Raw genomic sequence first — 11,639 nt, forward strand, 5'->3', positions numbered from 1 at the left:
GGAGCCATGGGAGCTGATGTGGTGGCCAGAATCCTCCTGGCTGGCTGCAGAGCCCTCGCCATCAATAGACAATGGATGGGCTTAGGGGAACAAAATCCCTTGTCATCCAGTGATTTTGTGGGAATTAGGGATTGGAACCTTTTCGCCAATTTGTTTGTTTCTTTGTTCTGTGACAAGTGCTTTGAGGTGCTTTCTCCAGGTTTTTGGGGGATGCTCATCTGTATGGATGTGGTGCCCTAACAGTGAGAATGAAAAGAAGGGAAGCACAAGCATTGTCTAAACCTTGGTCCTTTACAAGCAGGGCTCTTGCTGTAGCATCCCTGGGGGTGTCCAAGGCCAGGCTGGACAGGGCCTGGAGCAACCTGGGATAGTGGAAGGTGTCCCTGCCTCATTTCCCTGGTTTCAGAAGAGGTGTGACCCTCCAGAGCCTGGATTTGTATTCCCCATGGTCCCAAGAGTGTCTGTCTCCTTTAGAGCAGAACTTCTGTCCCATGGCCTCGGGAGAAGTGCTGTCTCCTGGAGCTAATGGGATTGAAATTGCCTCTGTGCTCATGACTGAGACAGAGCAGTGCTTTGCCTTCTCCAGGGACTCTGCGGCTTTGTTCCAGCTCATCCCATCCTCGGGATGGCTGGGACCTGGCAAGGCCACAGGTTAAATCTGTTTAAAGCAAGTTAAATCTGCTGGCCCATGACTGTGAGACTTGAACTAACAGAGGGATTCAAACAAAGAATATTCCTCATGCACTTATACCTGCTGCAGAACTCATCATTCCATAGGGGAAAAAAATGATAGCGTGCAAAACTCCTGCCTTTACCTTGTGAGTGAAGGTTTCCAGCTCATCTCCCTCGCTTGCTATTTATTTCCACGTCCTCCTGGAGGGGCTGTTTTATCTGTAAAGGGAGAAAAAATATTCAAGGCGTTTCAAATAACCTCCATCAAATTAGAAGCTGAGTGGGAAGCATTCCCACAAATGTCCCTTGGAATTCATAAAAGGCCGGACATCAAAAATGATGGAATTATTCAGGGTTTTATTTTCTCTGGCTAGAACAACACAAGATAAATCAGAGGAATAACACGATGTCTTGCGAGCATCTGGAGCCACAGCTCTGGCAATTCTGTGTGCATCTGTACAGCAGAGCCTGTCTCCATTTCCCTTTCACTCCCATGCAGATTGCTCTCTGGCGTTCTGGGGGTGAATGGGCTGGTGTGTGCCGGGTAAGCATTGACAGAACAAAGTATTGCCATGCCCCAAATGATTCCAAAACTGGCCCTGCTGCAGATTGCGGGGAATGGGGATCATCTGCAGCCCGAGGGGATCAGGTAGGGGCTGGCAGAGCCGTGGGACAGCATGTGGGGAGCCGGGGGGGATGAAAAAGGGAAAAGAAGGAAAGCCAGAGATCCAGCCCTATCCTGAGCTGCATCCTTTCATTCCTCCCTGTGAGGGTGGGGAGGCCCTGGTTGCCCAGAGAAGCTGTAGCTGCCCCTGGATCCCTGGAAGTGTCCAAGGCTAGGCTGGACAGGCTTGGAGCAACCTGGGATAGTGCAAGGTGTCAGGGAGTTGGGACTGGATGTTGTTTCAAGTCCCTTCCAACCCACACCGTTCCAGGATTCTGTGGATTGGCATCAGCTTCCATCTGAAAGCCCAGCTGGTCTCAGCCAGCAGCTGTGGGGTGTAAGGGGACCTCCCCAGGGTCTGCTCACCAGCAGCCAAGGTAGCTAGTTTTATTCAGGGAATAATTTTCCCATCTCTCACGATATTGGCACATCCAGCAGCTGTCCTGCAGGGATGTGAGGCTCTTTACTGTTGCCTTGGAATGGTGGTGCTCAGCTGCTCTCTGTCACAGGTTACCTTTGCACCTCCTCAGGAGTTCAGCTTTTGGTTTTGTCCTTGATTTGCTGGGTAATAGTTCCGTTCTGTTACAATAGTTCAGTTATGTTTGTAACTTTTCCACTTGTGAAATGTTACTGTGGAACATAGGCAGTGCTCTCCTGCTTCGGGATCTGTCACTGGAGGCTTTGGGGACAAAAGCAGCTTTGGGTAACATGAACCAGGGTTGTGAAATCCCCCAAACTAAGGAAACCCGGTGAGAAACTCAGGGAGCTCTTTTTGAGGCGTGTTTGATGAGGTGGCAGGATACAGAGGAACACATCTGATCATCCCCCTGCTCTCCCAAGCTCTGGCAAAGGCAGATGGTGTTTGGCTCAGGGTGGAAAACAGGAGCCCTGGGGCTGTGTGGTTGCTGCTGTTCCAGCTATAAATCTCCTGGTGCTTGTCTTCATCCTATTGCTCTTATAATTCACACGTGCAGCTGAACTGTCAGCACTTGGCTGCCTTCAGTAAGGAACTTAAAATGGGTTTTATAGTTTCTTTTCTGAGGGTGAAAGGTCTCAGATGATGCTAAAAATCCAGGTTGTGACATCTTTCTCACAGGAGGCTGCCAGATGCTGTAGTTTTTTATTACAGAGATATATAAAGGAAGAGAGATCATAATTAATTAGAAGGAAAATGAATGTGCAGACCTCAATTCTTTTTTCCAGAAAGTCATCTTTTTTTTTCCAGAAGAGCTCCTGATTCAGGTAGGCATTGAACCATCCACTGTGGCCACAGTGGGAGACGAGGAGACGTGGCTCTGCCAGCACCTCCTGTTTGCTCCATGGCCACAGACAGGAATTAACACTGGGAACTGTGAGGGATGAGAGACAAATGACTTGACCACAGAGGAAGGGGAGGAGAAGGAACAGTACGAGTTCTTTGCTCACCACCACTGCGTTGATCACTTACTAAATTACATCCATTGTGTGATTTGAAAGAACTCCTCCTTTTATCTCAACAGCCATCGGGATGGAAACAATAATAAAACTCTGCTGACAGGTGCCACAAAGGGGACTTTGTTTTCACAGCCCTTCTTCAATTTCTGCTGCATCAGAAAGCAAACAAACGCGAGGAAGTTCTCTCTGGCCGAGTGCAGGCAGAGGAGGAGTGTGGTAAATTCTGGTTTTGGTTTTGGCTGACTCTGCTGGAGTCAAAAGGGGTGATTTAATAGCAGATTCTGGGTCTGCTCAGCCTGCAGGAGCAGGGAGCTGAGGCAGGGAAGGTGACTCAAAGGTTCAGTCTGTTGCACCAGTGCTGCTCCAAGCCCCTGGGATTTAGGAGGATTTGGGCAAACCTTGCTCTAGGGCGGGGCAGAAGCGATGGCAGCACCACCCCATCTCACCCTAGCGCTGATGACAAAAGGCACTGCAGCATCCCAATAAAAATACAGGTTTGTGGGTATTTTGGGGGGTGAACAGGGTCTCAGGGGCTGTGTGGGGATTCTGTTTTCCTCACACTGATAAAGTGCCCAGCTCTGCCTGCCAGGGGGTGAGTAAAGAGAGAAGAACGAGGCTCACCACGTCTGGTGCCAGCTCTGTAAACATTCTCTGTACCTGTGCAGCATCACTGGACAGTTTATCACAGCTTCTGACTCGGTACAAGACATTCCATAATGAGATTAGCAGGTGGCCCTACAAGAGCAAAGCCTCCTACCCAGCACCACGTAATTAATCCATAAAAAGTAAAGGCAGGTTCTCTCCTTGGCAGATTATTATAAGTATTCCAGGCACTGGCTTTATGACAGCTTTGAGCTTAAGGAATTAAAAAGAAATTAAAAAACCTATATTCAAGAATTTAATTAATTCATTATCCAAGAATCTTCTTTGCATTGCAGCTAATATCCACAATATTTCTCTGGATTTCTTCCAGGTTTTTCTTCCCAAGAAAAACTGCTTTATTTTGCTGCTTTATTTGTGGGCAGGTAAGGGGTGCATAGATACATTTGTAGTCCTCAGGGTGTATATTAATATTCCTTAACTATCTTAAAGTTCACCAATTTATTGCTGTATCATCCAGGAACAGCCTTTTGTTAAGCAAGTTTCAACATTTTATGGCCTTCCTGCTCGTGGAATTTTTTTTAAAGAGCATTAAGAAGTTCTGTAGCTGGGTGGTGGTGGCTTTTTGGGGAAGGTGGCAGAAGGTTTCTGAGGCTGGAGGGAGCTGCAAGTCCCTAAACCAGCACATTTCACACCTGGAAAACACACGGAGCCTGCTCCTAATAAGATTTTATGGCATAAACTGCCCGTGGCAGTTCTCCCCTGCTCCCTTGGAACATTTATTGATTTAAGAAGTGTATAAATGCCACTCTCGGGAGCTCTCTGAGAGTCCCCTGGGTACTTTTAGCACTCTCTTCTCCCAGGTCAGCAGGGGGAAGGCTGGTGGATGGCAGCACCTGAGAGCTTTATAATCCTGGCAACAGCGGATTCCAATACCTAGGCTGGGATGGGAAAGTTTGTCTGCAGCAGGGCTGGAGGGGGAAAAGTGCCTTTTTGGGGGATTGGAGTGGGTTTGTTTTACTGTTTTGAGTTTTTTAAATGCAGTTGTACATTGTGGGGAGTGATACGTGTATGTGAGAGACAGGAGGGAAATGGTCTAGCTCTGTGCTGCCTGGAGCTGCTGCCGAATAAATGAGCAAGGTGGCACTGTGGGGCTTCTCACCCGGGTGCCTCATCCTGGCTGGGAGGGAGAAGGTGCACGGGGCTCTTCAGCTCTGCTTGCTGCTTGACTTACGCTGCCTCTCTTATCTTACATGAGATGGAGCTAAAATACTCCGTTTATTTTCAGAAAACGGGAAGGAAATGCATTGGAACCTGAATAAATTCAGCTAGGAGAGAAGACACAGTTCTTTGCTGCTGAGAGTATTTAAGCTCTGAAAGGTGGGACACAAGAATTAGGGCCCTTTTGCATCAGCCTTCCTAGAGAGCTGAACTGGCTTTCCCAGGAGAGAAGCCTAGGAAAGGGGAGGGGAGGAAAAGTCCTCTTTGGAGGATGCTTTTGCCCTGTTTTTTTCTGATAGCCATGGGTACATTCCTGCTGGTTTCTCATTCCTAGGAGCCAGGGCTCTGGCCAGCCCGGGGCGGGGGGGGGCAGTTTGAAAAACCTGAACTCGGGTGTGGTCCCTCCCTTGCCCATATCCATGTTTATTTTAGTGGGGATGCAGTGGGAGAGGGGCTTCCTCTCCGGTGCTGAGGGATTGTCACACTGGATTGTCACCCCGGATTGTCACCCCATGCCCATCCATAATCACACATCAGCCCAGTGTCTCAGTGATCCTCTCACTGCAGTTTTGTGGGGAGATTTTCCACGGCAGGAGACAGACGATGCCTCACGCTCCAAACAAAGCCAGCCAGAGGAAAATCTGTTTGAGACTCAGGCAGCTAAAATGAGCCATAGCATTTATTCCCAGAGCTCTGTCTTCCCTAAATATCGGATCTCTGTGAGTATCAGAGTATCCCAGCCAAAGCACCGCGCCTTTGACAGCAATAAAAGACAGACACCCATGGATAACTCTTCCCCAGTGGTTTTACAGCCAGGTAATCAATATATCACAACAGACACATTGCCTTTTATTTGCTGCTTATACACCACCCAGGATCCTTGGATGTGGTGTTGACGCCAGCACAAGGATACAGGAGCTGGGGGATCGATAGGAAACACTTCTTCAGGTGTATTGATTACCCAGAAAGGCATGACGATAAATTTTTGTGTGTTCCCACTCCTTCTCTGTGCCTGTTAAAAGGAAAGAAATGCCCTGGTTTTCTTCTTTATTTCTCTCTTCTGAGGAGCTAAAAAAAAAACATGGCAAGAGCTTGGGGATGTTGTGTCGTCTTTTTTTTTTTTTTTTTTTTAAGAGAGTGGGCAAATTTAATATATTTCTCTTTTGACCTTTTGTCCTCTTTTCCCATCTTGGGAGCAGAGAAAACAAAGATGACAGCTAAAAGGGAAAAGAATGCCAAAAGAGGAAAAAATCCAAGCCCCAGCCCTGAAAAGACAACTCTTGACATCCTTTTATTAATCTAATCAAAATTTGGTTTAGTATTGAATTACTGAAAAAAGGAATTGGATTACTTTTCATTGTTATGGGAAGTGGGAGCTGTGTTCCATGAGCTCCATAGCACCAGGATTTAACCTTATTCCTGCAAACACTTGAGACCTTGCCTTGGCACAGCTTTTCCCACTCCAAATGCCAGGTGTGCTCAGCGTATTTTGGAATGAGGCGGGCAGGAAAGCCACCCCTCAAGGACACTCATCTCTGGAGAAGCTGGAATTGTCTCCATCAGCAGGTGCCTCTTGTGTTTCTCCGAAGTTCTGTGAGAAGTGAAGGACGTGAGTGAAACAAGTGGAATATTCTAGTTTGATACCTGGAATTAAATGTAGTTATTGGAGCCAGTCTTGGGAGGCGTGGGGATGGAATTGGTGCTGGGGAAAAAAAACTGCCTGTGAGAAGTTAGTGAGCTCCAGGGCATCATCCCCTGGGAAGTGCAGATACCTGAGCTACAGCAAGGCACTGCAATCCTTTAAAGGGTGTTGTGGACGTGTCCCTAAATGTCACTTTATGGACAGATGGGAATTGCCAGGTGTGGCTTTAAAGGGGAGGGGAAAAAAGAAAAAAGAAGAGAGAAGTATGGTTATAAAAGAGAGAAGTATGGTTATAAAAGAGACAGACACTCTTGGGGTGGTAGCCTCATTTTGGGAGCAGCAGCATGAAGGAGCCAAAAACTTGATTTATAAGAATTCTGCCCCACTCTCCATCCCGCAAACTCACCAAAACTAACCAAACAAAAAACTGGAACTCAGACACAAAACGCACCTGCAAGCTCATGAGTTTCCTATTTATGTCCTAAATTCTCTGTTCCCCAGGCATTCCCTGAAATGGTCTTTGCAGAGGGCAAATTTCCTTCTGTTAGCTGATACTGGTAGCTTGGAAGATTATTATTATTATTAAGACACAATTGGGAAAAAATATCTCAAAATAATGTCATCATCGGTGCTGCAGGGGTTTTTTTTGCTTTTGTTTTGCAGGGTGTTTTGAGGAACAGCCTTTTGCTGTAATGTTGTTTTATGGGTTTTTTTGCTTATTTTGCCTTTTTTTCCAAGTGATTTACGAACGTTTCTGTCACCATTTGATCCCTTCTGAAAAAGCTTTGTTTTTGCGAAGAAGCCGCAGCATGTCAGAATCAAGTGCAAACACCCACTTCAAGGCTCTAACAAGTTCTGTGCCACTAAGAGCCTTTGATTCCTGCATTTAATTATGTCACATTGGATTAGAATAATCCTATTCCTCCTTGATTGTCCAACTCTGTTTTCCCTACTTGTCTTGCACTTAATTAAAAGTGCCTCCTTCACTACTGGGCTGGTAGGGAAATGAAGGCTGACACATGGGGAACTTTGCATCCGGAAGGATCTTATTTTTAACCTCTCAAACTGCACCTACAGTCATATATTTATCCCACTTTTCATTCTTCCCTTGCCTAAAGAAATACTCATCCCAAGCCCAAAAAACCAAAAGGTTACTTTGTGAATTTGCTGTTAAACATTTGCAAGATATTTAGAGGCGCGAGGAAAGGAGAATTTGAATACCGTGCTAATTTCTAGCTAAATCTGGCTAAACCTTAGCTAATGTCTTGGCAAAGCTTTCCCCACCTCCCCTTTTTCTTTTAATAGTAGTGTTTGGACTTGATGATCTTAAAGGTCTCTTCCAATCTTAACTATTCTCTGATTCCATGGTTTTATCAGAGTGATGAGTTTGGGTTTTTTACCCACCAGCACGGAATGCTGCGAGGAGACAAAGCAAAGCAAATATTCTTTTGGCACAATATGTATGGTTATATATATATATATGATTAAACTTTGACTTTGCAGCTGCTTTGAGGCAGAATACCTGATTTTGAGGTCTATGTGATTAGTCTCTAACTTTCCTGGTAACTTTAAGCTCCAGTGGTTGAGAAAACTTGTTAGAATTTTCCCAGCACTGCTCTTATTTTCAGCCCTAATCGCCTTATTCCAGCTCTGCTCCGTTCAGCTCTATTCAGCAGAGCAGGCTTTCCTGCATGGTCTATGACTCAAGACCCTTGAGTCATCCTGGCTTCTTGGGATCAGCCAAAGGATTTTAGGGCATTATGCTTCTTATTCCTGAAGCGGCGATTTGGGATTTTTGGGATTAACGCGGCTTTTTCCTTTGATCCCTATTTCCTCCTTCCTGCAGTGCTAGAAGTGCAGATCTGGACATGATCCTCCTCTGCCCTGGCTGTACCTACAGCCATGTGGCTGCATTTTCCAGAGGCTCCTCCCAGGCTTTCCAAAGCTCCTCCTAAGCACTTCCAGCCCGGTCTGGGGATCCTCTCCTTGGGCTGGCTGTCATCTTTGCTCCGGTGGATAAGGGAAAGTGTTTAAACTCTGTCACCATAATAGGATTACGCTTTTAAACCCTGCATGATTCCAGCTCCAGAGCAGCATTTTTGAGATCAGATTTGGATTCCCACAGCTTGTGATTATTTTGGGAAGCTGGGGAGCGATGGTGCGATTCACCATGCTAATTGTGGCGAGGCGCACACGGCGTGGGCTCCAGGCCCGGAAGGGGGGAGTTTTGGCTTTCCCAGGGAGTCTGCAGCCAAAAAACCCTCTGTGAGCTGTCAGATGGGTCAGCACCTCCAGGGCTGTCCCTGTCTGTGGGCCATGGGGTGGTGGGCCCCAGGAGCTCCCACAGCAGCGGGAATTCCCCAGGAAGCTGCGCCAGGCTGGTTTGGCTTCCAGCGGCTGGCTCATGTCTGGAAGCACCTCCAACACTCCTCCAGCATTGAACAACACTGAGTGTTTAAACCTGGTAATTACTCCAGTGCTCCAGGCCCTGCCAAAGTACCTCTTGAGGTTGGATATCCAATCCCTGTGCCACTGAATTCCCTTGGATGAGGACTTGTTCTTCACGCCGCTGCCAATTTTCTCCTACTCTCACTTGCTAAAATAATACATTGCAGTCGCCTCTTAAATTAGACACAAGCTTAACCCTCTGACAAAGTTCATGAAACTTGTGTGCTGTGAGGAGAGACTGGAATACGCTTTTTAATTTGGGAAATGCCACGGGTGTCAGGTTGGTCAGCTGGATTTTATATGGCAGTTCATAGGTTCATGGGCTGGTGATTTGCTAGGAATCCAGACTTCTTTTCTATAGACAAAATCCTGTCTCCAAAGAAGTGCCTTCAGGGATGTGTTACTCATTTCCTATTCCCCGTTTTCAGTAATTTCTCCCTGGCTTTACTATCTCCTCTCCATCAGCACTTGTCTGACTGCAGTGGTGATTCCCAGCAGTGCAGCAAAGGCAGTGACTGGGCCAAGCTGGATCTCCAAGCTTTTGGGGTCAAACTGGATCTCTAGGCTTTCCTCCTCAGGGGTGAGCAAGCACTTCCCTGCAGTGCTCAGCCCCTGCTTTATGGGAAAGCCCTCTGTAATCCAGACATATGGAACTGCAACGCTTCCCTCTGCCCCTTCATCACATAGAAGGATGGGTGTCTGCCCCACAACTCAGCTCTTCCACTGGAAAAACAGCAAAGCTGTGAAGGAATATTAAGGCCATTCATCAACAGGTGGCAAATGGAAAAGGTGGCTGAAATGAAACTGAATTATCTGTGGGCAAAACAGAGTCCTGTTAAATGGGCACTAAGCTCTGCAACTGAAGGAGCAAGAGTGCAAAACTTAACACTGAAAGGAAACCAGAAAATGGATGTACTTCAGGTAGGGCACTTAGGAAAGTAGTTTTATTGCACATTACCAAATTTTATAATGTCTTCATTGTGTCACTGTTAAGTGTCCAGAATTATTATTCTTTAATGTGTAAAATAAAAATGTGTTTAACGTGACAGTATTAAATAGGTTCGTGGCAAAGTCAAGTCTGCGAAGGATATTTCTACTTTAGCGCTCAATATTTTGTCAAATAACGTTTTATGGAAAAAGCCCACGCAGAGTGGGCTGTTGGTAAATGCTTCAATTCCCTTCCCTCAGAGCTTCATTCTCCAGGGTTGTCTTTCTAAGCAGGGGGTAAAATTTACATTGACAAAGGAACATGGATGAAAATGTCCTGGGCAAGTCCCCACACAGGTGTACCAGCACCTGACTGTGGCAGGAAGGGTGAGGAATTGCCCAGCCTGTGCTTTTATAACAATTTCTCAGAGCTGGAGTGTTTGGACAAGTTGGAGCTGTAAAAGCAGTGAAGTCTTTGTGTAAATTTGCTAAACATAGCCAAGCTTTCTGAGAGGACACACAATTCCTTAGGGATTTCCCTATAAACAAGCATTCTTATTTGCAATATTTTCCTGATTCCTGCCTCTGTTCTGAGCCTGCTCATCGACTCACCCTGCACAATTCACCTCCTTGCCTGATTAGTGGTTGGCTCTGTGCTGTGAGCGTGCCAAGCCTTAAGGAAAAGCACTTGGGGTTCATGAAAATATGGAGCTATTTGGAAAAAAGGGATCTGCAGCACTATGGAAATGGTGATTTAGGATCCCCACTAAAACCTTCAGCTGCCAAGCAGGCTCCTGTGGCAGTAAAAATCCTCTGTTCTACAGATGTTTTGCACATCAGAGCCAAAACACTTCTCAGGATGTCACCAATATAAAACACGTCTGTCAAAATTTTGTGTCTTGGCTTGTCCCACGTGGGAGGGGAAGAAAATTGCTTGTCATGAGATGGGCTTTAGAAAGAATATGACAACGTGGTCTGTGTTAAAGCCCTGACACGACACCTTCCCACAGCAATCCAGGCAAGCCTCCAAATGTTTCTTCTTCTGCCACATTTCTTGCACAGAGGGAAATAAAAGAAGTGGCTTCCCGGGCATGTGGCTGACCTTTGGAGAAATGAGTTTTAGTGATGTGCTGAGGTGCTTGTCCATTCTGATTGTCCTGGCTGCTTTGGATTGCCCCCCTGTACCTTCCTAAGCTTTCATCCCGAGCTATCAGATCCTGTCTCTGAAGAAGATTGAAGGGAATTAAGTCTCCAGGCTCAACTCTCCTTTTCCAAGCAGCTGACAAATTTTAGTGTCTGCTGTGTGGCAGTTACTGGAAATAGCTGAAGTCTGCAGAGGGTGAGCCAGGATCCATAAAAATGTTCTTCCTACTTAGGATGACAATTTATAATTTAACTGCAGCTCCCAACCTAATGAGGGCAGATTTACACGCAGTGCCATCCAGTTCTGCCGTGCTTTATGACCAAGGAGCTTCCCTGCATGGGTTCTGGGCATTGGAACAGAGGGGAAACTCTGAGAATAATGCAGGGAAGCCAGAGATAATCAAAGAGATCCTCAGCACACTCCTGGAACATGTTGTCTTAATTAACTGGGATAACTTAAAAGAAATTGAAGCACATGCAGTCTAGGAAATGAAAGGTGATGCTTCCTTGGGAGATCTGCATTTTTGCTCTCTGGAAGCAAGGAGCAGAAGTTGGCCAAGGAAGAAATTCAGTTGGGATTGAAATTTGCAGGGGAATGAGTAGATGTTGATGATGAGAAGTAGGAGCATGGATGAGTAGGAAAGCATAGAGGCTACAGTCCTTCCTTGTAGGTGGAGAGAAAACCCAATATCTAAGAGAGGAAACTTTCTCCCAAAATAAAAAGGTACCCAAAAGACTATTTTTGCCCTTTTTTTTTTTTTTTTTTTTTTAGGTTAGATTGCTTATGAAACTTTAAATGCTTCACGTTGCAGAACAATTTCTCTTTGCTTACTTGGTGTGATTACACAAAGCTCTGCAGGAAGATGTGCTGCAGCTACAATGTCATTA

At 46.1% G+C, this 11,639-nt stretch overlaps 1 long non-coding RNA gene across 1 annotated transcript in view; it reads left to right on the forward strand.

Annotated features, from left to right (window-relative positions):
- The first annotated feature begins 670 nt into the window (after window positions 1-670).
- Window positions 671-11,639, forward strand: part of LOC146437680 (uncharacterized) — a 15,070-nt gene continuing 4,101 nt past the window's right edge. The window contains exons 1-2 of the long non-coding RNA XR_014851486.1: window positions 671-3,795; window positions 4,659-4,750. This is a non-coding gene — a long non-coding RNA (uncharacterized LOC146437680). The remainder of the gene's footprint in view (window positions 3,796-4,658; window positions 4,751-11,639) is intronic.

Source organism: Lichenostomus cassidix, chromosome 4 (assembly GCF_008360975.1).
Source record: "Lichenostomus cassidix isolate B80296 chromosome 4, HeHo_3.0, whole genome shotgun sequence".
NCBI lineage: Eukaryota > Metazoa > Chordata > Aves > Passeriformes > Meliphagidae > Lichenostomus > Lichenostomus cassidix.